This window comes from Carlito syrichta, unplaced genomic scaffold (assembly GCF_000164805.1).
Source record: "Carlito syrichta isolate Samal-C Ts95f unplaced genomic scaffold, Tarsius_syrichta-2.0.1 Scaffold304011, whole genome shotgun sequence".
Lineage (NCBI taxonomy): Eukaryota > Metazoa > Chordata > Mammalia > Primates > Tarsiidae > Carlito > Carlito syrichta.
Genome location: NW_007248107.1, coordinates 23,949 through 48,843, shown reverse-complemented (window position 1 = coordinate 48,843; position 24,895 = coordinate 23,949). Strand labels below are relative to the sequence as shown.

The 24,895-nt window shown below is 43.8% G+C and overlaps 1 pseudogene across 1 annotated transcript in view; it reads left to right on the top strand.

Moving 5' to 3' along the window:
* Positions 1-24,393, top strand: part of LOC103261795 — a 38,838-nt pseudogene extending 14,445 nt beyond the window's left edge. The window contains exon 2 of the transcript XR_504384.1: positions 23,981-24,393. The product of XR_504384.1 is annotated as a pro-interleukin-16 pseudogene (transcript). The remainder of the gene's footprint in view (positions 1-23,980) is intronic.
* Positions 24,394-24,895: the final 502 nt, after the last annotated feature.

Genomic DNA, 24,895 nt, shown 5'->3' with positions numbered 1-24,895 from the left:
TTCTGACCAAGGCAGGCTCTCTCAGGGGCATACTTCTTCCCTTTCTTTGATCACGTGGTAAGCTATGGAATATAGGGCAGGGAGGGAGACTCTCTTCTTTTTCTTCAGGAGGTACTAAAGGGCACAGGTGTAATTGAGTGTCCACCCTGAAGTGCGAACCATCCTGTATCAGGAAGGGTCAGGGCAAGGTCTCAACTACACTTTGGAATACATTCTTCTTTTCTTTTGTTGGAGTCTCCCAGGCTGGAGTGCAGTCGCATAATCACGGCTACCAGAGCCTCAACCTGCTGGGCTCAGGGGATCCTTCTGCTTCAGCCTCCTGAGTAGCTGGAACCACAGGCATGTGTCACCATGCCCGGCTAATTTTTTGATGTATTGTAGGGACAAGGTCTTGCCAAGCTGCCCGGGCTGGACTTGAATCCCTGGGCTTATGCAGTCTTCTCGACTCCCCTCCCAAAGTGCTAGGATTACAGGCATGAGCCACAGCGCTTGATTGAGAATAAATTCACCTTCTCAGAGTGAGAAAGTGGGGACTGAAAACAGAGGGAAAGATGGGAACTGGGTTCAGGCACAGGTGCCAAGAGAAGGTTTACACCTGGGGTAGCAGGGAGGCTGTGGGGGCCCTCGCAGGCCTCAGGATCCAGGAAGGGCGAGGCTGTGGAGCCCTCCACAGGCTTGGGGTACTAAATCACTTCCCGCCCCCACCACCTTTCCACCAGAGCAAGACAGCCACAGTGGCGGGTGCCTACCCTGGCGGCACTGCACCCAGGCCATTGCGAGAGAAGCTGTGGGTATGAGCAGAGTGAACGGCACTCACAGAGACCTCCCTACTCCCTGCAATTTAGAAATCCCTCCACTGCACTCCAGACTTAGCCCTGCCATGAGGAACTGTCCCCTGCACCCACTGACAAAGGCGGCTTTATCCCCGGAATGTACCTCCTTCTATGCCTCCCTTGTGACCATGGACCTGGGTTCTCCGGCAGTGGCTGCTTCTCCACAGCCCTGCATGGAATTCCAAGGGCTGCCTACGAGTTGCACCTACACCCTCATTAAAGCCCCCAGGAAGCCCTGAAACGTTTGGTGGTGAATGCTAGAGAACATTCCGTTCTTTAGAGAGAGGACCATGCAGAAGTCCCGGCGCTACCAACGGCCCACAGAAGCTGTGCTCAGGAGCAGCGTGTGGGACGCTGTCGGGGGGCAGATGGGTTAAATGTCACCCTGAGATTAGGTTCTCCAAGGGCACGTGTGGGAGAAAGGAACTCGGGTCACATGACAGTAATGCCAGGGGACACACAGAATTGTCTTGTCCTTTCCTTCTGTAGTTTTCTTTTCTTTTCTTTTTTTTTTTTGTCTTTGAGATCCAGAGCGGTTGCCCGTCTTACACAAGCCACACTGTGCAGATGGCAAAGCCGCCTGGACCTAGACCCTGATTTGTAGGATATGAGATTGAAGGTGTGTTGGCTGGAGGGGACCAAATGTATATTTAATTTGGATAAAATTTCCATAACATAACCTGCTGTGGTTTGCAATGCACACTCATGCAAGTTTAGGTCATTGGCTCTCAAACTTGAGTGTGTACCAGGATCGCCTGGAAGGCTTGTGGAAACAGTGCTGAGCCTCCCCTCCAGGGCTACTGCCTCAGGTAGACTAGGCCGAGGCCCGAGAACTTGCATTTCTTACAGATGATGCTGATGCTGCTGGCTAGAGGACGAGACTTGGGAGCCAGTTTGTTGTTTCTGGAAAAGGCTGGCACAGACAGGAAACAAGATCCCTTGGGTAGGGCCTGGGTCTTGGAGTCAGGTGCATCTTGAGTAGACTTCCAGCTTGATAGTTTGCTAGCTGTGTGACTTTGGGAAAGTTGCTTGACTTTGCTGAACCAGTGATTGGCTGTGACCATGGAATTGCCTGTGTGCATAGAATGCGATGGCATTTATAGAAAGCTCCCAGCGGTGTGCCAGGCACATCATAGGCACTTGCTCTCCCAGCCGCTTCCATGTTGTCTGAAGTAGGCAGGGGCAGACTGGGGCTGGACAAGAAGCCTCACTGTGGTTCTGTGGCTCTGGGAGGGGGGTGCCTCGTGGGTGTCTTCTGCCAGCCTAGCAGATGGTGGACCTTGTTCCAGGCTGAGCTTCTCAGCACTGGCAGTCCCTTTCTGGACCAAACCTTTTCATGTGGAGAAGTCAGATGGCTCAGGTCAGGAGTCTTCGAGCAATTCCGTGGCAGATTGGCCGCGTTGGCCCTGAGTCACCTGTCCAGAGCAGGTGAAGAATGCAGCATCCAACTCAGAGCACCCCAGCCACAGAGCCTGGAATCTGACTTGAAGGCTGGCCTCTGTGAAAGAACGGAGCATCCTTTTCTCATTCTTTGCCTGCTCGGACCCAGGCCTGGACCATGGGCTGTCCAGGATAAATGGTGCTGCGGTAGATGGAGCGAGAGGCGAGGGAAGTGGCAGCCCCAGGGGGCCTGTGCGAAGGGAGGTAGGTGGCCACCAGGTGAGTGAACGTCTCTTGGGCAGCTGCTCTGGCCAGGTAGCCGTTAGCTGAGGCAGGAGGCTGGCCTCTCTGACTGGAATGGGGAGAGTCTTGGTTGCTAGGATTTGATTTCATACTTGGAAGCAGTCCTGGGGTCAGGACAGGAGCAGAAGCCAGCATCACTTGGGGAGGAATCCCTGTGTCACCGTGTCGCACAGTTAGACACAGGAAGAAGCAGCTTCGGGAGGTTGGGTTGGGCAGAGAGATGTCACTTGTCCTGGCTCTGCAGTGCTGAGAGCATCAGCTCCCAGGATTTCTGACTTATCAGCCTAATTCCCTCCTTAGTAATGGGGATGTGAAGGAGGTGGAGACAAGGAAGGAGGAGGGAGGGAGGAAGGTCATGAGCTGAAGGAGGCTTTTCTGCTCCTTGGCCAGGCTTCTCCTCTCCAAGGTGGGCCTGGTGGGTGGGTGGGCACCTCTGCAGACTTTGACCTTGGGAAGACTGTTCTCTTTGCCTGTCAGCCATTCCACTCACTTTAGACGGAGGTCCCATGACTGTTTGGCGCCAGGGCTGGTGTTCTTTTGGTCCATAGCATGTTTGCTTTCTGTTGTTAGAGAAGGAGGGGACTGAGCATGAGACTAAGGTTTCCTGAGGACACAGGGAAAGTGTCTTCTCCTCCTGTCCTTGTTGGGTGAGATCATCCCATTTCAGGCTGAGTCACCCGAAGACCCATGTGTCCCAGGAGGCCAGGTCAAGCCACCATCCGGCTTCCAGAAGCAGCCTGGGATCTGCTGTCTCTGCAGCCCCCCTTCCAATTCCTCCAAGCCCCCGGGAAGGAAAAGATGGTTCAGCCCTCTTCCTCCCCCTCTGTTCTCCCTTTTGTCCTGCAGATAAGTGGTGATGAACACTTGTGAGAACAGTAGGGGACACTCCCCCTGCTGCAGACATGTGAAGCACGAGCTGTCAGGTGTGTAAGAACCCCCGTTCGAAGCCCCTACTGTTCACTTATTCAACCCCCAAGGTGGCTTATTAATGATACTTAATACTCCAACCATGTCCTGGGCATTCTTCATGCCTCAGGAACTTTTAGAATCTTTACATGCATCATCTCATTTAAACTTTCCAATAACCCAGAGCCTAGGGAGCATATCCCCAAACCGAGAGGGAGATGACTGGCTCAGGATCACGTGGCTAAGAAGAGGCATCCCAGACCTAAACTTGGCCTGTTGGACTCATCAGTCTGGTCCCAACCTTGGTACTGGGGATGTGGAAGGGAGAGAGAGGGAGGAAGGCCATAGTGCCCGAAGGAGGCTTTGACACTACCCAAAATCCATGTGCTAACTGCTTTGTGGCATGCCCCAATAAATATAAATAGTTCTGTTTCCCAAACACAAAGATGATCTTATGACCACAGGGTTAGAAATATATCTCTTTTGGATTGCAGTTACTTTCTAGTTCTTTATACTCATGGAAACCTTTTTAGAATTAAAATCTGTTGTGAAAATTCATATTAAATAGTGAAGGCAGAAGAGTTTTGGTAGAAGGATGAACTTGAGATCTGCCCTTTTGTCTCCCTTTCTGAATCCCAGCAGTGACCCAGGGGTTCGGGAATTGGGGGGAAAGAGGGTATACTTTGAACTGAAATCCTCTTACCTGGCTAGATGGATGGTTGTTATCTCAGCCACTTAGGAGGCTGAGGTGTGAGGATTGCTTGAACCTAGGAGTTTGAGTCCAGCCTGGGCAATGCAGCGAGACTCTAAAGAAAAAAATGTTTTTTCTTTAGTCGGAGTCTCACTCTGTCGCCCAGGCTGGAGTGAAGTGGCACACTAACAACCACTGCAGCCTTGACCTGCTGGACTCAGGTGATCCTTCTACCTCAGCTTTTCAAGTAGCCGGAATCACAGGCATGCATCACCACGCCCAGCTAATTTTTTTGATTTACTGTCGAGATGAGATCTTTCCAAGTTGCCCAGGCTGATCTTGAATCCTGGACTCAGGTAATCCTCTTGTCTCCGCCTCCCAAAGTGCTGGGATTACAGGTGTGAGCCACTGTACCCAGCCGAGATTTTGTTTTTTCATTTTTTATTTTTAAAATCCACTCAACAGCAGGAGAGGGCCATCATTCCTTAAGGGACTTGTTGATTCTTCTTGTTGGTCTGAATTGGCTACTCATCTCTCTCTTCTCTGCTCATGCCACAGGGATTCTTGCTACCAAGAGTTTGCCCTGAGCTGAAGATGGAAAAGGGTTTTTCTACCTCAAAATCCTTATTCAGTTTTAAGCCTCTGCTCATGGGTTAGTTCCTTGGTGAGGCCATTCATGAAGTCACTTCAGAGGATGGCACTTTATTCAAACCTTTCTTATGAAACTTCCCACATGGAATATTATCCATGTGCATCTGTCTTTTCCAAAAGGCCGTTAAGGACCATGTCTTCATTCTTTATAACATGAGTGCCTGGTATATGATGAATCTCAGAAAATGATTATTACATAAATAAACAAACAACATCAACAATAATAACAGCTTTCACAGTAGCAATACATGTTGAATATTTCTTATCCAAAATTCTTGGGACCAGAAGTATTTTGGATTTCAAAATTTGGGGAGGATTTTGGAATGTTTACACTATATATTTAACCCCAGTTCAGCATTCCTAATCCTAACATCCAAAATCTCAAATGCTCCAATGAGCATTTCCTTTGAATAGTATGTAGGTACTTGAAAAGTTTCAAACTTTGGAGCATTTTGGATTTTCAGAACAACCTTAAATTGTGCTGTCCATTTGGGTTGGCAGTGCATTTTCATGCATAAGATATTTTCTAATATTAAAATGCAATTCAGTGTGAATAGCAACACACTATATACATGCGGAGAAAAATATTTACAGGGCAAAATAGATCGTTCCAGAGCTTGGGGTCTGGCTAGTTGAGAAGAGTGCTTGAAGTTGAGAATTAACTTCAAGTTCTTTTCAATTCCTGTTGAAATAAGGACACACCTCTGTCAGTGTCTCACAGTTACGCACAGAAAGAAGCAGCTTTGGGAGGTTGGGTTGGGCAGAGAGATGTCTCTTGTCCTGGCTCTGCAGTGCTGGTCCTAGGATTTCTGACTTATCAGCCTAGTCCCCTCTTTAGTAATGGGGATGTGAAGGAATTGGAGACAAGGAAGGAAAAGGGAGGGAGGGCTGCCCAGTGGGTGGCAGAAACACTGAGGTGGGGAGTGGTCTCTGTGCCAGACTACAGAGCAGAGAAGGTGCTGAGCAGGGTGTGGGGGTGATGGGCCGCTGGGAGGAAGGGCAGAGCCCCTCACGAGGGATTCGCTGCGCTTGTCACCCTTGGAGACGCTGGTCGAGAGGTCGGCGCCGTGACCGGATGCTGGGGACCACCCCGAGGGAGGGAAGATATTCTTGGGTCTTGCCTCTGCCTTAGGCTTGTCATCACAGTTGGGCCAGACAAGCTCCTACCGGGACAGTGACAGCGGCTAGGACAGGCTGCCCTGTTCAGCCGACAGGAGGCGCCATCACAGACGTCCCTCCCAGAGGTCAAGGCCCGAAGGACTGGTGAGCCAGGGACTGGTGCGCCCTCCCTGCTTCTCACTGCAGCTCTCACCAGGCAGAGAAAAGCGTCAGGAAACCGGAACCCTCTCCTCAATCTGCCATCTGCATGTGAAAGAGTCCAACAGGGAATTTTAGGTCCCTTCCCAGCTCCCAAGTCAGAATCAGCACAGGTCTCTTGGGTGGGGACCAGTGTGGGGAGCAAGATCAATGTCCACGTGAAAAGATTCAGCCGCTCAAAGAAAAGAGCTAAATAAACCATCAAAGCAAATACCCCATGTGAAATTGCTAACGAAATCAGAGAAAACTTTACAATTGTGGTTTTCAAACAAGACGCATTCGTGGATTGTAAATCAATTCAGAGAGTTGAGACCATTTTTAAAAACAAAGCAAGAAAGACTTTGCAGATATTCAGACTATCTCCTTTTGACAGGAAGTCTCCATAATGTGTGTTTTGTATTGTAAACATATGACATTTTATTCCTTCAGGATTGGTTATAGGCTCCGTGCTTTCTTTATTGTGAGTCCTTAACATTGAATGTGGGATCGATCTTTAGTTTCTTCCTTTATTCTCGTTAATCTCTCAGATATGATGCCAAATAAAACTCAGACTTTCTCAATATGAAAAAAAAAAACCAAGAATAGGGTACATCAAGATGCATCAGGTTCTTAGCAAAGTCACACTTCATATGCTCTTTTTCTTGCTTTTACTTTTTTATACCATAGTAAGGATATTGTTTCACGAAACTTTTGTTTTAGTGATATATATTTATTTTATACTCATTTGCATATTTATAAACATTTATATTCAATCACATCGTGTGTGTTTATGAAATATGTACTATTATGTGAAATCTTCCTGTAAGTCAAGATTTTTCTTTTTTTTTGAGTCAGAATCTTACTCTGTCACCCAGGCTGGAGTGCAGTGGCATACTCACGGCCACTGCAGCCTCCACCTGCTGGGCTCAGGTGATCCTTCCACCTCAGTTTTCCGTGTAGCTTAAACTACAGGCATGCACCACCACACATGGCTAATTTTATGATTTATTGTAGAAGTGAGGCCTTACCATGTTGCTCAGGCTGGTCTGGATGGAACCCCTGAGCTCAGGCAATCCTCTCGCCTCTACCTCCCAAAGTGCTGGAATTACAGGCGTGAGCCACCGTGCTCCGCTAAGTCAAGATTTTAAACGTTTCAAAAGTAATACCACAGAACACTGGGCAGGCTTTGATATGGTGGAAAAGATGTGTAAGGAGATGTCTTAAACTTAAACTTAGAAGTTCACGATCTTCTCTTTTGACAAAATGACCTACTCCCCATCATCCAAGGATCCCAGGTCTAAGTCGGCTATGAGCTAAGTTCCCTCTTTTTTCTGTCCTTACCTCCTTGTAAATGGATTAGAAGGGCCTTGAGCAACAGTAAGAACTGGAGCAGGTGGGCAGGGCAGGTGGCCTGGCCTCATGTGCTTTCTCTCTCTTCTTCCTTCCTTCCTTCTCCTCATCTTCCAAGGATGGTTGCAGCCAATTCCAACCAAACTGCAGAGCAGAAGTGCCCTGCAGCAGTTGCTGAATAATACAGGAGACTGGTCACATTTATGACTGACTGATTGTTTGATTTTCAGTCAGAGTCTTACTCTGTCACCCAAGCTGGAGTGCAGTGGCACAATCACAGCCACCATAGCCTCGAACTGCTGAGCTCAGGTGATCTTTCCATCTCAGCCTTACAAGTAGCTGGAACTACAGGTGCATGCCACCATGCCTGGTTTATTTTTTGAGTTATTGTAGAGATGAGGTCTCACCAAGTTGCCCAGGCTGATCTCAAAACTCTGGGTTCAGGCTATCCTCTCACCTCTCAAAGTGCTGGGAATTATAGACGTGAGCCACCATACCCAGCATGTCATATTTATGGAAGCAATGTTTGGGCAATGTGTACTCTGCATTGAGCTAATTGTCAGAAGCAGATAATAAAAGTTTGCGTGTATATGTGGTAAGAGAGAGTTATATCTAATCTAATGCTTTTTATTTAACATAATCTTTTTTATTTTTTAAATTTTAGAGACATTATGCTATGTTGCCCAGGCTGGTCTCAAACTCCTGGGCTTAAGCAGTCCTCTTGCCTTGACCTCCCAAAATACTGGGATTATAGACATGAACCCTCACACTTGGCAAAACACAATCTTAAAAGAAGTGATGTATCATTTTTTACCAAAACCAAAACCAAAATTAATCACACACATGCAAACATACTCACACACAGAAATAAATGGCAGCAGTTAAACCCCTAATGTCTGAACAATTATTTCAGGCCAAAGACTATGATAATCTGTAGGCGTAATTCTGTATTTCTTTGAATCGCCTCTCAGTTCTACTTAGAGATCAGTGGCTGTCAGTTTAATGCCTGCACTTAGTTCCCCAGAAAAGGGAATCTCTCTCCTGATCTAGTTCTTCCAGTAGGCAGGTCATATTTTGGGTTTCTTTATTTCATGCTTTTTTTGTTCTTAACTTTTTATCTTTTTTCCGTTTTAGGTTGTAATTAAATGATATATACAAACTTATTAGTGACTTATTATATTGCCACTTTATATTTTACTGTTTACTATTTAGTTTTGCTTTTGGTAAAAATGCTGTAACGAGTAAGTGTGAGATACCCATTTTCTCCCATCCCCTGTTCTTTGGAGGTAATCACTGATAACGGTTTGGTGAAGAGTCTTTCTGATTTATTCTATCACCAAACACATATACATACACACACAGATACAACCCTGAAACATGTTTTGTTTTTCACTTCTATGTAGTACAAAAAGATTTAACATTATTCTTTTCCATAGTTCAAAAATGTCCCATATGTCTTCATGATCACCCAAAACATAAGGCAAATAAGCATTAACAATTCACCAGATTTGATTCAGAGATGCAGTTCCTAACGGAACTATTCCTCATAAAAATTATCCCAGGCCAAAGCTGATTAATAACTTTTAAAATATGTTTTTCTACTTTATAGATTTTATCTGTCCAGGGAACACCTTTAAACATTAAATGCAGGCTGAGCGCAGTAGTTCATTCCTATAATCTCAGAACTTTGGGAGACTGAATGGGAGGACTACTTGATGCTGGGAGATCAAGATCAGCCTGGAAAACATAGCAAGACATTATGCCTACAAAAAATTTTAAAAATTAGTTGGACACGGTGGCACGCTCCTGTGGTCCTAGCTACTTAGGAGGCTGAGGCAGAAGGATGGCTTAAGCTTAGGAGCATGAGGTTGCAGTGAGCTATGGTTGCACCACTGCACTCCAGCCTGGGCAACAAAGTGAGATCTTGACTCAAAATAAATTTTAAAAAATCTTGGAAAAGATGATATATAATGTCCCCCCAAACTGTCAATTGCTCTGAGCGTTCCTGACACTTCACCTTGCAGAGGGAAGAGGTAATAGACACAGTGTCGTTCTTGGAATGAATGAAGAGGAAAAACATAGGCTCAAATATTGCTTCCAAAGTTTTTTACATAGCCACCAGTACTATAAAAGAAAATGAATGAAACCTCTGATTCATGAAGAAGGAAAAGAAAGTGTTAATAACTTGACTGGAAAGCAAAAAAAAAAAAAAAAAAAAAAGGAGCCATAATAAGAAAGCAAAACAAAACATGTCAGAAGAAAGACAGATCAATTAAGATACATAATAATAAGGTTACATATTATTACAGGAAACTCTCAGATTCAGTTTAAAAAGGGAAAACAAACAAAAATCTAAAGAAACAAACCCTCACTCTAAGTCCAATTATATCCCACTTTCAAAAAACACATGTAAAACTAAACCTCTCAGGCTGGGCAAGAGACTGAGACTCTATCTCTACAGAAAAAAAAAAAAAAAATTCGTTGGGAGAGGTAGCACTTAAGAGACTGAGGCAGGAGGACCACTTGAGCCCAGGAGTTGGAGGCTGGAATGAGCTATGATCAGGCCACTGTACTCTAGCCTGGATGACAGAGCGAGAACCTGACTCTAAAAAAACATAATAAACTAGAATTAAATCACATAAAGTTAAACATAAAGGGATGGGTAAATACTGTGCAAATGCAAACTAAAAGACAGTGAGATATTAATGTTAGTTTTATGAGACTAAAATTGAGGCAGCTGTTAAATGGATTGAGAAGTACTTTTTACAAAATGCTAAAAAGAGCATGCAGTGAAGATATGAAAGTGAGAAAGCTTTCTGTAACCAAGAAAGACACCGAAATATGTAAAACAAACACATTTTGGAGATGCGCTGCAATATGATGTCAGATTTCAATGCATGCTACTTATGTAAGATGAATTAGACAAAATATACATAAGGATCTTGAGGTTTTTAATTCTGTGACTTATAAGATTAAATACTCATGTGTCACTTAATGATGGGGATAAGTTCGGAGAAATGTGTCGTGAGGTGATTTCGTTGTCCTGTGAACATCATAGATTGTACTTACATAAACCCAGGTGGTCTAGCCTACTGCACACCTGGGCTATATGATGCAATCTATTGCTCCTAGGCTGTAAATCTGTACAGCATGTTATACACTGAATATTGTAGGCAACTATAACACAATAGGAAGTATTTATGAATTTAAACAGATCTAAACACAGAAAAGGCACAGTAAAAATGCAGTCTTATAATCCTATGGGACCACTGTTGTCTATGCAGTCTTTTGTTGACCATTACATCATTATGCAGCTCATGACTATTTTAATATCACATTTGAATATATGCATCTTTGAAACTCCAGAGAATAATAACTCTTTGCAAATGTGCATGAAGCACTTAAAACACTTAGTCACATCACAGTACTGGCTTACAAAGTAAACCTCAATAAATTCCAACAAATAAAAACATCCAAGACACATCCTGTGGCCACAATGCAATTAAACTGGAATTTTTCTAATAAAAAATTGCAAGAACAACAAGACAAAATCTGGGAAATTTAACCACATGAAATTAACAATAATGACAAAAATCTTCTAAAGAACTGGGTTTAAATTGGAAATCAAAACTGCAATCAGACTATTTCTAAAATAGCAACAGCTAGAATATCATATTTCAACATTCATGGGTTGTGGCAAAGAGATATTCAGAAGAGAATTTCTGGTCTTAAATAATGATCATGATGAATGCAGTGATGGAAATAATAACCACCCAACACACATGCTAAGAAAGTTACATTCAATATTTCAGTTTATTATCACAAAGTTGCTGTGAGTGGCTACTATAATCAACCCATTTTACTGATTTTTTAAAAAAGACAGTCACAATAAAATTAAATAGTTAAAAAAATGTTTTTTTAATTGTGGGGTACAATTCAGGGTTAGGTATACAAATATTCATTGTGCAGGTACCCTTGTTGATGAGGTGTGCCCCCCCTTCCCCAGGGAGTTTCCCACTACTACCAATCTCATCTCCCCACCCCCCAGGCTCCCACAGTTTTCCACTACTGTCAATCCTATTCTTATAGTATTACGATAGTTGTTCAAGGTCCACTTATGAGTGAGAACATGTGATACTCAGCTCTTTGTTTCTGTGAGAGATCGCTCAGTATTGTAGACCCTAAGACCATCCAGGTTGCTGTGAAGTTCATGATTTTGTTCTTTTTTATGGTTGTGTAATATTTTACTGTGTATATGTACCACATTTTAAAAATCCAGTCCTCTTTAGATGGGCAGCACGGTTGGTTCCATGTTCTTGCTATTGTGAAGAATGCTGCAATAAACAAACATGTGCAGTTATCTTTTTTACAGAGTGATTTGAGTTTTTCCGGGTATATTCCCAGTAGGGAGATTGCAGGGTCATATGGAAGGTCAATTTTTAGAACTTTTAGGAATCGCCACATTGTTTTCTACAGAGGCTGTACTAGTTTACACTCCCACCAACAATGTAGATCTGTTCCCTTTTCGCCACATCCTCTCCAGCATCTGTTATTTTTTAAGTTATTGATGATGACCATTCTGGCTGGAGTTAGGTGGTATCTCAGTGTAGTTTTAGTTTGCATTTCTTGATGACTAGTGAGGCTGAACATTTTTTCATGTATCTGTTGGCTGCTCGTATGTCTTCTTTTGAGAACTATTTATATCTTTTGCCCACTTTGTAATGAGGACTGTTTGTTTTCTTTTCAGCACATTTGAGTTCCTTGTATATCCTAAATGTTAGGCCTTTGTCAGACATAGAGTTGGCAAATATTTTTTTCCCAGTCTGTGGGCTGTCTCCTTGCTCTCCCTGATGGTTTCTTTGGCTTTGGAGAAGCTTGTCAGTTTGATGAGGTCCCACTTGTCTATCTTATCTCTTATGGCATGGAGCACTTGGGGTTTTGATCAGGAATTGGTTGCCAGTTCCAATTTCCATAAAAGTGTCTCCTGCATTTTCTAAGGTTCTTATAGTTTGAGGTTTTACATTTAGGTCTCTGATCCATTAAGAGTTGATTTTTGTGTATGAGGATAGGCAGGGGTCAAGCAGTTTTTTTTTTTTTAAGGTCAGACACAGTAAATAATTGGACTGGGACTGAAACCTTGGTCTACTTGGTAGCACACGTAATCACTACATCATACGCTACCATTTCTAAAATAGAAAGAATGGATTTGAAGTAATGAAATATTAAACTCTTGAAGATAAAAAAGAATAAAACAAATTTTAAAAAGGAGGAAAAAAGTAACTAAAGCAGGAATAAATACATTGGAAAGCAAACCCAAAAGACCAGGAGATGTTTTCACTACTGAGAATGCGAACTGGCGGTGGCTCACGCTTATAATCCCAGGACTTTGGGAGACCCAGGTGAGAGGTTTACCTGAGTCCAGGGGTTTGAGATCAGCCTGGGCAATTTGGTGAGACCTCATTTCTACAATAAATCAAAAAATTAACTGGGTGTGGTGGCTTGTGCCTGCGGCTCCAGCTACTTGGAAGACTGAGGCAGAAGGATCACCTGAGCTCAGCAGGTTGAGGCTGTGGTGGCTGTGAGCATGCCACTGCATTCCAGCCTGGGTGACAAAGTGAGATTCCTACCAAAAAAAAAATAAGACCTTTGGTAGGATGGATGGAGCATCTGCTTCAACCCTTCAGTGGGAAAGGAGACCAACAGACATGCATGACACTGGTTGAGAGAGACAGAGCATGTGTACAGAGCTTCAGAGAACAATTTTCAAATTGTGAGTCTGTGATGGACAACTCAAAATGAATAAATTTGAAAATCTGGATGAAAAGGTAGTTTTATGACAGTAAGTGGTCAAAATTAACAGAGGAAAAGATTTTTAAAAATTGCATTGACCAATAACCAAGGACATCATGGAAAAAGTTGCAAAGAACAACCTAAAAGTGATGCCAGGACACTTTACGGACAGATTATTTTAAGCCTTTACTGACTAGATGTATTTTAAGTTATTAAATTATTTTAGAAAGTAAAAAGAGATGTCTAGCCTCCCGCTGTTCCTTTTACAAGGCCAGCAAAACCTAAGACACCCCAGAATGAGGTGACTGACCATTTCTATTAGTGAATATAGATAGATATAAAAATCCTAAGTGAAATATTAGCAAACTAAATCCAATTCTCTATTAAACGAAGTGCACACTGTGGTCTAATGGGGCTTCAGAAAATAACAAAATGTAGGTGGCTCAATCACAAGAAAGCTATTAATATATTTCTTCACTTTGACAAATCAAAAGAGGAACAGATATAGTGGCAAAGAGCTAAAACTGAATTTAATAAACAACAACTGTTCTTGGGTAAAAATGCTTCCAAAGTTACAATTAGTAAAATATATTTCCTTAATATGATAAACATTTTATCTCAATATAGCAGTGACTACCCTACATACCAAAAAATGCTAGAGGAATGAATGCCTGGAAAAAAGATGTAGAAATCTTCATAATTACTTACTAACCTTCTGGAAACTTCAGTCAGTAAGTTTAGAAAATAAAATGAAGAAAGTCATACAAATATTCTTCTTTTTATTTATTTTTTTCTTCTCTCCTTCCCTCTTTTCTTCCTTCTTTCCTTCTGCAGATATTTTAAAATCAAGCACATTTATTAAAGTTTAGAGATCACCTTGTGGAAACTCAAAATAAGCAATTGAATAGTTATTAGAGTTAAGAGATCTGTAAGGTTTACAATTATGAAATAAATATTCAAGAATAATAACATGTGTATATAAGGAAAATCATCTAGAAATTTTATTTTACAAATGTTCAATTCAAAACAGAAACAAAAATATTCAGAAGTAAATGTAATAGAGATATTTAGAGCCTATATAAAGAAGAATATATAATTTAATTGAAGGTCTGAAAAGAAAATTTGAACAGACATAAAAACTGAACAATGATTTTTTTTATAAGTCTCCGGTGAGAAGACTTTCTCCCCAAACTCATCTATAAATGCAAAGCAATTCCAGCCAAAATTTCAAGTAGATATTTTAGAATATGAGAAAAGTGTTTTGGGATTACTAACTAGCAAAGATTAGGCATAAATTTCTATTTTGTTCCCTCAAATAGAAAATCTTTATTTTTCTGATCTTAATTGTGGTACACGATTGCTGCAAAAAGCAACTAAGTATAGGGAATTAGGTGGAAAAGAAAGACTCTTTGTCAGTATCACTTCCAGAGCCTTGCAACACCTTCCAAAAAGATTATTAATAGTTTGGTTTTATTCTTATTTTTTTAAGACAATGCCTCATTCTGTTGCCCAGGCTGGAGTGCAGTGGCATGATCATGGCTCACTGCAGACTTGACCTCCTGGGCTCAGCATCCTTCCACCTCAGCCTCCTGAGCAACTGGGACTACAGGCACATATCACCATGCCTGGCTAATTTTTTGATTTTTTGGTAGAGACCAGGTCTCGTTTTGTTGCCCAGATTGGTCTTGAACCCCTGGACTCAAGAAATTCTCCCTCAGCCTCCTAAAGTCTAGGATTACTGGTGTGAGCTACTGCACCTAGCCTTTGTAGATAAAACTAGTCTATACAACTATTTTGTGGTGTTTCTCAGCTTTGCGATATATTTCAGATCTCTTTCTATATTTATACATGTATATATATATACTTTTTTATAATAAATATTTTTTATTATGATATTATGGGGTACAGTTAAGGGTAAGGTATACAAATATGCTTCGTTCAGGCACCCTTGTTAAAAGTTGTCTCCCCGTCCCCAGACAGATATTTACTACTGTTTACTATTTTTGTTATTGGCTGCATAGTATTTCTTTTTATCAGCTTCTTGCATTCTTGTCCCACTAAGTACTGCCACAGACTACATGGGTTCTTTTTTTTTTTTTTTTTAATTGGAGTCTCACTCTGTCACCCAGGCTGGAGTGCAGTGGCACACTCACGGCACCGCAGCTCAGGCAATTCTTTCGCCTCAGTCTTCCAAGATAATATTCCATCCTATGAATGCACAATAATATATTTAGCAGAATCTCCTATTGATGTACATTTAGGTCGTTTCCACCAGTTTTTACTAATTTTTGAGTAGACTTTTTTTAAATTTCATGCTATGTACTAGGCAATAAGCTAAGTACCTCTCAGAATTGTTTTCTTTCTTTCTTTTTTTAAATAGGGATGGGGTCTCACTTTATTGCCCAGGTTGGTCTCAAACTCCTGGCCTTGAGGAATCCTTCCTCTTTGGCTTCTCAAACTTCTGGGATTACAGGTGTGAGCCATTGTACCTGGCCTATAATTTTTTTTCTTTAGCCTTCACAGTGGTTCTCGTTGTCATCTCCATTTTATGGGTGACTCACTAAGCCAGAAAGTTGTAAAATACTTCGCTTAAGTTGCACAGATGCTAAATGGCAGATCTGGCCTACAGACCAAGGTCAACTCAAATCTAAGCCCTTAAGCAGTATATTTGTTACTCCCCCCAATTGGAAACGATGCTGTGTGGACATTCCTTTCTGTAGTTTGTGAAAGTAACTCCTCATTTCATTCTGCAGCGACATTTATTGAGCATCTCCTATGTGGGAAGCCCTGCTCTAGCTAGCCACTAGGATTTCGTGAAGAATGAGCCTTAGCCAATCCCTCCAGAACAATGAAGGGCGGATATTCCCTTATGTATCTAGATCCTTCTTGAGATCAATTATACAAGAGGTGCCAAAAAATGTATACACATTTTAAGAGATGTTGTCTATGTATTCCTTTTCAAAGTTGGATTAAATTATGGTAGCAATGTGTAGTATGATGTTCACTCCACCATGCTTCTACCATTTTCCTTGACTGTCCTTCCTGTCTCATGACGATACTAGCATTCATTTGATCGATGCCATCTTTTGAGTAAACATCATACTTAAAATGTGTGTGCAATTTTGGGGGCACCCCTGTATGTTTCACCTTTACTAGCTTGGAGGTAATACATGCTGTGGAAGATAATCCCTGTCCTGGGTTTTTGTTTTGTTTTGTTTTGAGTGGGAGTCCCACTCTGTTGTCCAGGCTGGAGAGCAGTGGCACACTCATGGCCACCCCAGTGTTGACCTGCTGGGCTTCAGTTATTGTTCTGCCTCAGCCTTCCAAGTAGCCAGAACTACAGGTGTGCGCTACCACAACCAGCTATTTTTTAAAAAATTTATTTATTGTAGAGACGAGGTTTCATCATGTTGCCCAGGCTGGTCTCGAACCCGCGGGCTCAGGTTCGAGGATAAAAAAGCAAGCAAAAAAACCAAGGATAAAAAAGCAAGCAAAAGTAAGCAAGCCTTTGAGGTGATCAAAATGTTGAACTTAACAGGCAAAACTTCAAAGCAGCTATTATACCTATGTTCAAATAATTAAAGAATTTATTTAAAGAACTTAAAGAATGTATGCTTAATTAAAAGAATGTATGCTTATTTAAAGAACTAAAAAAAGTATGATCACAACGATTCATCAAATAAAGAATTTTAATAAAAGGTAAATATTTTTTAAAAATCAAGTGGAAATTCTGGAATTGAAAAGTACAATACTGAAATGAAAGAAAAAAATGACTAAAGGTGCATGTTTTAGTTTGCTAGGGATTTCATAACAAAATACCACAAATTGGATAATCACCTCGGCCTCCCAATGAACTGGCTTGAGCCACTGTGCCCTTCCCCCGTCCTGGTTTATCCTCTGTCCCAGGAGCCTGGGTCTTTCTGAATGTTCCTGATGCCCTGGTGTGCCCATGCATGGATGGTTAGCAGCCATCATCAGCAGTTTTCAGGACTTTTCTGGGGTGCAGTATCCAGAATCTCTTTCCTCATGGCTCCGACTTGAGGTCAACCTACTGCGGTTCCTTGTCACTATGATGTCAGTTGGTTTCCTGGAGTCCTTCATTCCGTGATCTTAGATGAGTTGGCTTCCCTGGGAACACTTCATGTTGGGCTGGTTCAGGAAAAGTCTCTGAGGGTTCTCTGAGATTCTCATCTTCCATTCATTCATGCTAATGTCCCTACTCGGTGCCAAGCCCCAGCAAAACTTTAGGAACACAAAATTAATGAGACTATAGCTGTTTCCCTCCTCCAGGAGGTAAGAGTGTAGAGGAAGAAAGATGACAGGGATAAAACTAACTTCAACACAACCTGCTCACTTTACCAGTTTGGAAACTGAGGCCTAGAGACTTTGTGCCATGTCTTCTAGTCCTGTGTTTAATGCATAGAGACACATACAGATCAGACCCAGTTGCAGGTCCTGTGGAATCCTATTAAAGATACTCTTAGAAAGAGAAGGAACCATACATTTCTTTCCTTCATTTCTTATCACTGAGTCACTCTTTAGTGCAAGACAAAAATTACCCCCTGGGCTGGAGTGACCAAACTTTAAAACTTGCCTTTGATATAGGACACTGTCGGAGAATTCAGAAATTTGAAACACATTTCACCAACGAGTTCCCCTTTCTCCATATGGTTATTTACCCTCTCAAAGCTCTCCAGTGAGTTAAACGTAATTTATCCAGATGGAAACACAGTGACCTTTCCTCTAGGGGGGAATAATAACAGGCACATAGCATTTCTCAACAAGTGCTTGCTGAAGGGAAAAATATGCAAAGGAAGGAAAGAAGGAAGAGAAGAGGGAAGGAGGAAGGGAGGACAAGGGAAGAAAGGAAGGGAGGGACAGACTTACTCATCCTGCTCCCCAGCACACATTCTGGAAGTTTTTAAAACTCCTTTAAAGGAGGAACTATCTATTTCTTTGCAATTCAGCTCTATCCTTTTGGCTTTGCATTTTCTATAAGGATGACAGCTCTACCGTGGTCAAAATATATATTGATTAACTATGATGATGATTCAGTCCTCATCCTTATTTTAGGTATAATGTCCTTCATATGATGTAGGGAGACCCCTTCCAGTTCTAGTATCCTGTGGAAGATATAACATACTATCTCAAACCTAGTGTGGTGGCTCATGCCTGTAATCCCAGCACTTTGGGAGGCCAAGGTGGGAGGATTGCTTGATCCAAGGAGTTTGAGACCAGCCTGGGCAACGTAGTGAGACCTTGTCTCTACAATAAAATTTAAAAATTAGCCAAATGTGGTGGCACCTGTAGTCTTGGCTACTCAGGAGGCTGAGATGGAAAGATTGCCTGAGCCCAGGAGGTTGAGGCTTGCAGTGAGCTGTGATCATGTCACTGCAGTCCAGTCTTGGTGACAGAGTGAGACCCCAACTCAAAAAAATTAAATAAATAAAATAAAATAAAACTCAGCTTTTGGGAGGAAAAGCTTCCATGGAGTTGAAGAGCTGTTTTCTGGGGAAAGCAGATCCTTATAATTTTTCTTCTGGATGTGAAAGCAACTGATCCATGAGCTCAGTCATGCTAGGAAACCCTCCTTGTGCTTTTCCCAGAAGCCTCTGGAGAGGACCCACAAGGCTGTCTTGTGGAGGGTTACCAGGGGCAGAGAAAATCTGGCAAGCATTTGGCAAGTTGTCAAGGAGCCTGGGGAAAAATAAGGGAAAGCTCATTCGTTCTGACCTTTCGAAGGCAGCTGGGATGGGGATGGCACAGGCTTGCCCCCAGGCTCTGCTGACATTTGGTTCCATTAGGGAGCAATGGCTGGTTCCAATGTCCTGAGCTCAATTACTGAAGCTGAGCTGTGCTGTGGCACTGTGTTTTCAATTATTGTCTCTCTTCTTTTTTCTCTCAGTGCTGAGCCTGGGGGGAAGGCAGTCTCCCTCAGAAGTCCAATTCTGGCTTCTCCCCTGCAGCCCTTCTGCAGTTGTTCCCTTCCTGTTTTACATTTTCCACCATGACAAGGCGCATTTTGAAAACCGTCTTTGCTCTTAACCAAAGGGTTAACGCCTTGACCCTAGTGCACAGCCAACTCCTATTCTCTGACCCCTGCCATCCCACGAGAGAACCCAGGCCTTAGAAATGGTGATTCCTCTGGGAAAACTTATTTTTTCGAAGTTGACATTCATTATTCTTCAGACACTCTCCTGCAAATGGTCCGCTGGGCTTAACACAATTTCCACCAAGGAATTTGATCCCTCTGCTCTCCTAAAAGCTGCATGCAGTTAACTTCTCCAGTACCAACTGAAGCACACAGGCTTGCACCTAGCTCCAAAGGTCCTTAACTATTTTTGTTCTGGAAAATGGCCAGTCAGTGACCTCACCATTGCTGCATTGCTGAGACAGTTATTGTCGATTGGGAGAGGATGTGGAGGAGAAAGGGAGGTGGGTTTGCCTTTCAAGAACCCATGTGGGCTGAGCGAGGCAGCTCACACCTGTAATCCAGCACTTTGGGCGAGAGGATTGCCTGAGCCCAGGGGTTTGAGATCAGCCTGGGCAACTTGGCGAGACCTCATCTCTACAATAAATCAAAAAATCAGCCGGGCGTGGTAGCGCGCACCTGTAATTCCAGTTACTTGGAAGGCTGAGGTGGAAGGATCACCGGAGTCCAGCAGGTCAAGGCTGCGGTGGCCGGGAGCGGCTGCTGCACTCCAGTCTGGGCGACAGAGTGAGACTCTAACTCAAAAAAAAAAAAAAAAAAGCTGGGCATGGTGGTACAGGTCTGTGGCTCCAGCTACTTGGAAAACTGAGGTGGAAGGATCACCTGAGCTCAGCAGGTCAAGGCTACGGTGGCCACGAGCATGCCACTACACTCCAGCCTGGGTGACAGAGTGAGGCTGTGATTCAAAAAAACAAAACAAAAAACCATGCAGACTGTGGCAGAGCTTGGTGGGACAAGAATGCAAGAAACTGTTATGCTAGAGCCTGGCACTGGGGACGAGAGTCAGAGTTCAGGCCTTAAATGGCAGTGACTGGCTCTTCTCCTTGCGGTGGGATAAGAGGCCATTTCAAAAACTGTCTTGAGTCTCAGATGCCACTGTTTTCCATGCCTTACTCCAGCAGCAGTGGAGAGAAGAACCACTATTCCAGGAAGATTTTTTTTTACAGCAAAAGGAGGAATCTACTGGTTTGCATAATTGCATAGATAGGTGTGGTAGCTTCAGGCCTGGTTGGATCTAGGAGCTTATAAGAGAGCATCTGGACTCAGTCCCTCACATTTTCTCTCTTTCCTCTTTCCTTTCCCTATTCCTTCTTCTCACCTCTGCGAGCTCTGGACCTTTGGCGCTGGCTTCTCTCTCAAGCCACCCTCTACATGGGGTCCCTCAGCAACCCCGTATTTATATCCTTCCTGTTTACCACCAGCAAAGTCTGGCTGTCTTTCACATTTCTAAATGCCTAAAGGACCAGTGTTAGCCTAGTGTTGGCTGTGACACACACACACACACACACACACACACACACACACAAACTTCCTTTTCCATGAATCTCTGGTGAAGTTGGAAGACCTAAGGAGATGATCAACATGGAAAGAGGTTTGGCTATATCCATGTGAGTAACGACGCTGGTGTGGAGAATCACCAGCAATGGGAAGGTGAGTTGACACAGGCAGAGGTACCTTTGTTGGGGATGGGGGTGGAAGGAGAGCTTTCACGATTTTTATCGATTTTATTTTTATTTTTTTAGAGATGAGGTCTCACTCCGTTGCTCAGGCTGGTCTTGAACTCCTGGGCTCAAGTGATCCTCTTCGCCTCAGCCTCCTAAAGTGCTGGGATGACAGGTGTGAACCACTGCACTCGGCCCACATTCACAGTTTGTATTTGGAAGGTGATGTCTGGAAGTAAAGGCGATTAAAAAAAGCGAGGGTGGGGGAACTACTCTAAAAGCTTGACTTCTACATACTCTTCAGCCGGTAGATTCGAGCACTGATATCCTGGGTAACACATCCTCTCAACGTGAAGCAGGTTTTAACCAAACAGATCAGAACCCTTGGACTTTGGGTTCATGGTGTCAGGACACATACAAGGCAGAACTAATCCAACCACATTCCTCACAGTGGCCTTAGGGAGAGGAGGTAGACCTTGGACTGAGGTTGGAAGAGGAGGTTATGTATGAGGAGAGACGTATGAAATGGAAACTATTTGCTCCAGAGGACACAAAGGGTATTAAAAGAAAGATAAGTGACAGGGGAGGACATGGGGTCAGCACACTTTTATTTTTGAAAGACGGTAGAAGTTTGAGTGTGTTTCCACGTTGAGGGCAGAGACCCAGTGCAGAGGGAGAGACTGAGGCTGATGGTGAGAGCAGCACTCATCAGTGGCCTTGTAGATCCAGGGTAACGTGTGCAGGCTTGAGTCAGACTATATGCTTCCATTCCTGCTTTTCCTGGGTTCTAGCTGTGTGATCTTGAGAAAATCCCTTAACCTCTTTGCACCTCAGTTGTCTCTTATGTAAGATGAGGGTATTGATGGAGTCTACAATCCAATTTATGAGAACAAAGTGGTAAAGCAGTGAGAATAATATCTGGTACACCATAGTGAAGTTTTGAAATCGACATTGTTGGGAAGGTGTGATCAAGTTAATTATGGAAACAGCGCCATTGACAGCTGGAGATGGAGACCCAGTGGGTGACTGTGAATGTTTCATGGTGCCAATCTGTTTGTGAGAGAGAGTGTCTTCTTCAAGGCTGGGAGACCTGCAGGCAGGTGTGGAACTCTGCAGAGGGTTAGATTCATCTGCGGTTGGGATTTGACTATCATTTGAGATGCAAGGGCATACAAAGCTTTGGAAGGTTGGCGAAAGGATGCTTGATGAACTGGACCCACACTGAGTTAATTTATATTAAAGTGTCAAGCACAGTGCCTGATACATAGCAGATTTTCACATATTCTTTTTTTTTCTTTTTTCTTTTTTTGAGTTGGAGTCTCACTCTGTTGCCCAGGCTGGAATGCAGTGGCACAGTCATGGTCAACACAACCTCAACTTGCTGGGCTCAGGCGATTCTTCCACCTCAGCCTTCCATGTAGCTGGAACCACAGGTACATGCCACCATGCCCGGCTAATTTTTTGATTTATTGTAGAGAAGGTGTCTCGCCAAGTTGCCTAGACTGGTCTCTAACCCATGGGCTCAGGCAATTCTCTCACCTCTGCCTCTCAAAGGGCTGGGATTATAGGTGTGAGCTACTGTGTCTGGCTCATTCATTCATTTTTCATAGCAATTGATTGCTATAGATGGTTGGTGAATGAATTGATACAATTAAAGAGCTCATCAGGCACAGTGGCTCACGCCTATGATGCCAGCACTTTGGGAGACTGAAGTGGAAGGATTGCTTGAACCCAGGAGTTCAAGACCAGCCCGGGCAACATAGGGAGACCTCATTGCTACACATAATCAAAAACTTAGCTGGGTGTGGTGGCATACGCCTGTAGTCCCAGCTTCTCGGGAGGCTGAGGTGGAAGAATCACCTGAGCCCAGGAGGCTGAGGCTGTGATGGACCATGATTGCACCACTACCCTCCAGTCTGGGTGACAGAGAGAGACTTTGACTCAAAAAAAAAAAAAAAAGAAAGAAAGAAAAGAAGAGAGAGCTAATGTAGAACACAATACATATGCATATGTATAATTGGGTGTTGAAAAATACAGTCTTTTTAAAGCAGAAGGCCTCCTTTGGAGGGCTATGTGAAAGGGTTTCCATGTCATGAAGTTTTAGGAGATCTCTGCTTTTCCTTATTCAATATTGGATGTGCACAAACAGCGGTACCATGCCAAGAGCATCCCACAATTTGTTGTTCTGGCAGCAGGCTTTGTTTTGTGGCTTGGGCCTGAGTCAGGACTTCCTTGGATGCGGCACCAGAGCCCCTTTCACCACCTGCCTCATGGAAACTGGAGCCATGGTAGGGAGGTGCCTCTTGGCAAAGCTGAACCGGGCTGAAAGCCATGCTGCTGGCCTGACTGGGAAGCCGATCTCTGGTCCCTCAGGCTGTGAGAGCTGGATCCGGTGGGGACAGAGGATGGAGCAGGAGCCCCAGGCCTGGCTCTGACCCTGGCCAGTGTGTGACCTTGGACCTGGGGAAGGGCACACATGTTGGTTGAGAACCAGTGACGTGTTCAGTCCTTTGGCGGGCACCTGCCAATTCTTCACCTTTTACATTCATGTCGACTCTGGCAGGTCCGTGTCAGGGGAGATGCCCAGGCTTCCTAATCCTGAGTGCTTCATCTATGAATGGAGCACAGAGACATCAGTGGGCTTCAGACTGAGCTCCATGGATTCTGGAGTTTCTCTGGAAATACTCAGGAGTCATCAAGCGAGGGTAAAGGGACCAGGTGGATGGAGCTTAGTCCTCCCTTCTGCTTTGGTCTGCTCTCTACACTGGAGTTCCCTGTGAGCTTTTGCTTGAAGAATGGCTTCCAGTTTGAGAAACCTCACAAGGCCCTGTTTCCACGGTCCCTCAGCTATCTCCTGTGACTCTGATGACTGGTTCTCCGGCCAGTGCCTTGGGTTTATACTCCCTTTCTCTGCACTTCAGGCTCCCTGTCTGTAGAATGAGAGCTTGGGCCAGAGAAGCTCTGGGACTCAGTGTCTATAAGCCTGGGAGTGAAGTGGGTGTCAGTCACTTGGGCAAGACCCCAAAAGACGATCCCAAGCACCCTTGGCTCCGATCCAGGGCTCGTGTTCTGCTCCACTTGTCAGCAGCAAGTCACATTGCTTCTTCCTGTTTCTTCTTTCCTCCAGGGACTCATGAAGTGGCAGCTAAGCCCAGTCCTGTCGCCACCCGTCCACCAAGGGTCAGAGATCAGGAAAGGAAGAAAGGCAGCTTCACTTCCTCTCTAAGGATGGAATCACACAGCCGCTCTGGAAAGAGCAGAAAATCTGCAAAATTCCGGTCCATCTCTCGGTCCCTGATCCTCTGCCATGCTAAGACCAGTGACGACGGGTCTAGCCCCGATGAGAAATATCCTGATCCCTTTGAGTTGTCCCTGGCCCAGGGCAAGGAGGGAATTTTCCACTCATCTGTGCAGCTGGCAGATACATCGGAGGCTGGACCCAGCAGCATTCCTGATCTAGCACTGGCCTCTGAGGCTGCTCAACTCCAAGCATCTGGGAGTGACCGAGGCAAGAACTGTAGGAGGATATTCTTCATGAAGGTATGCCCAGGACTTGTGGGATTGAAAGAGTTGGTTGGTTTCTGGTGCCGTGTATGAGAGTCTTTGGATCCCTTTGTTCAAACGTCAGGAAACCACAGTTATAATTCTGAACAAGAGCAAGGTAAAAATTGAGGTAGAGCCTGCTGTAACTATAACAATGAGTAGGGTAGTGAATAAGGCTCAGTTGACACTTGCTTGAGAGATGTATTATGTCAGTCTGAGGTCACCTGAGCCCAGATCCCTGATGGAAAATGGTAGTTGTGGTAGTCAATATACTGAGGAATTCTCATCTCTAGACAGGCACTTTTGGGCATACCACAGGCAGGTCAATCATATCTTTCTTGTAGACTTACAAAAAACAGACTTATAGGGCCTGGTCAGAGTAGGAGGCCTAACTGCAAACAAGGTAAGGAATATAGGGTGAATGGGTTTGTGCCCTGAATGCTGACTGTGAACATTCCCAGGTGCCCTTTGCCAGTTTCAACATAGGCTGAAGGTGGCC